Below are 2,197 nucleotides of genomic sequence, written 5' to 3' on the forward strand. Positions count from 1 at the left end.
TGCCGTCTCCAGCTCGGCAGGGTGGACCGGCTGAGCCCGAGGTCTCTGCGGTGCCGGCTGGGCCGGGCTCGGCTCGAGCGGGTAGCCTGGCTGCGGTCTGCCTGCGGCGGCGGGTTATGGGGACCCCCCGTGAGCCCGATCGATCGCTCTCTGCGGCCCGCTCCCCGGGCAGGCCCCTAGCAGCCGGACTCATCGGACTGGGGCCTTTGAGACCGGCTGCCCACGGATCTTTCTGTTCCCTGCTTGGCCCTGCCCTCTGGACTGCCTCTATAGCCTCCCATGGCTGCAGGACCCAGAATTTCACTCCATGAGTTAAATGGATACTCGATTCCCGTTTACTGCTTTCATTACTGCCTCGCAGTTACAGTCTTGTGGGATTTACCAGACAGTAATTCTCCATTCAGCTAACTATTCTGTGACTGGATAGGCCTTGACCATACCTTTCCTAGCCTTTTCTCCAGGCAGAAGAATTTGAACACTTTCAGTTTATGGAAGGCTCCTGCTCCATCCCAAAGATCAATATTTGCTATTCTCTGTGACTTCCAACTCTACTATTTCCAGAACTGCACACTCTGCTCAAAATGTAGCTGAACCAAGGCTTTATATGGCCACAGAATGATGCTGTACATTGTATACAGTATAGTGCTGTATATAGCCACACTTTGGTGCTTTTGTTCTCTTGATGGTGCCCCATGTGTTGTTGGCTTCTTTGGTCAGCACACCTAAGCTCCCCTGACTGCATTGACTAGGTCTTTACTCACTAGTAAGGGAGTCAACAGCAGCTAGCTCAGAGGCAGACTTTAGTCTTACCCCTAATGATTGCTTCAAGGTGGTGACACAGTGTACGAACAGCGTGCATGGTGCTTGATCATTCAAATACATCCCTCAAGCTATAATGCTAGCGCAGAGTAGAATCTGAGGGCCCGGGTCCTGATCCCTTTTGCAAGTACCGTGTATCTAAACCATCTGGTTTAACTGCTAGGAGAATTTTCCATCAGGAATACAACAGTAGAACTGGCAAAAGTTAGTAAGAAAAAATGAATGGCACTGATTTTAAAAAATACAGGATACCTATCTTTAAATCAATATCTGTTGTCAGCATTTGGTCAAACTTTTCTGTAGATCAAACAATACTATTTGGAGTTGTATGATTACTAGTGCAAGCTGCATTATCTGTTGAATCAGCAACACGGTGTGCACAAGAAATCCAGGTGGTTTCTAAATGGTGTTAGGGACAAATACTTAGCACGCTTGCTGGACAGGCCATCTAGTTCAGCTGGACGCCCTCCTGGATCTGGTACTCATAACCAAGGAAGGACTGTTTGGGGATGTGATAATCAATGGTAGCGTTGGCTGTAGCAACCATGAAATTGTGGCGTTCAGGATCCTGAGGGGAATGAGAAAGGCAAATGGCAGACTACAGACCCTTCAAGAGAATTGACTTTGGGTTATTCAGGAATAGGTGAGGTGCGATTCTGTGGGAGGCAGCTCTGAAAGACAAAGGAGCTCAAGAGAGCTGTCAGCTCATTAAGAACCTCTTCCTCCAAGCACAAGAGCAGTCTGTCCCAGCAATCAGGGAATTAAGTAGATGTGTGGGGGGACAAACATGGCTAAACATAGAACTTGTGAATGAACAAAAGAATATGTGTACAGGAGACGGAAGCAAGGACTAGTAAAGAGGACTATAGAAATACTTCTTCAGCATGCAGGGATGGTGTTAGGAAAGCCAAAGCTCAAGTAGAGTTGAAACTTGCAAGGGACATCAAATGCTTTCTTTTTCTCACCCTCCACCAAGGAAGTCTCCCAGGCCTCTGTGCTTAGAGACAGGGTTCAGGCAGAGACAGGATCAAGTCAAGAATCTCTTGAGAACTCTCAGCCCACACAAGTCCATGGAACCAGTGGGCTGTGTCAGAGGGGTCTGAAAGCTGGTGGATGTCTCTGAGCAGACATGCTCTATCATCTTCAGAAGGTTGTGGAGGTCAGGGAAGGCCACATCCGCATTCAGGGGGGCATTTTAAGCAACAGAAGACTCTCTTTAATCTTGCACTCAGCAGGCTACCAAGGCAGAAAAAAATACTATTAAGAGTGTTGCTTTTCACCCAAGATGGGTCCTGCCATCCTTCCCTGGCTTAAATAAACTTGCCACTATTTGATGTGTTACATGGTCCTGAGCAAGTCATACCCAGGGTTTCTGAAA

The sequence above is a fragment of the Haliaeetus leucocephalus genome, unplaced genomic scaffold (genome assembly GCF_000737465.1).
Source record: "Haliaeetus leucocephalus isolate CR32 unplaced genomic scaffold, Haliaeetus_leucocephalus-4.0 Scaffold76, whole genome shotgun sequence".
Taxonomy (NCBI): domain Eukaryota; kingdom Metazoa; phylum Chordata; class Aves; order Accipitriformes; family Accipitridae; genus Haliaeetus; species Haliaeetus leucocephalus.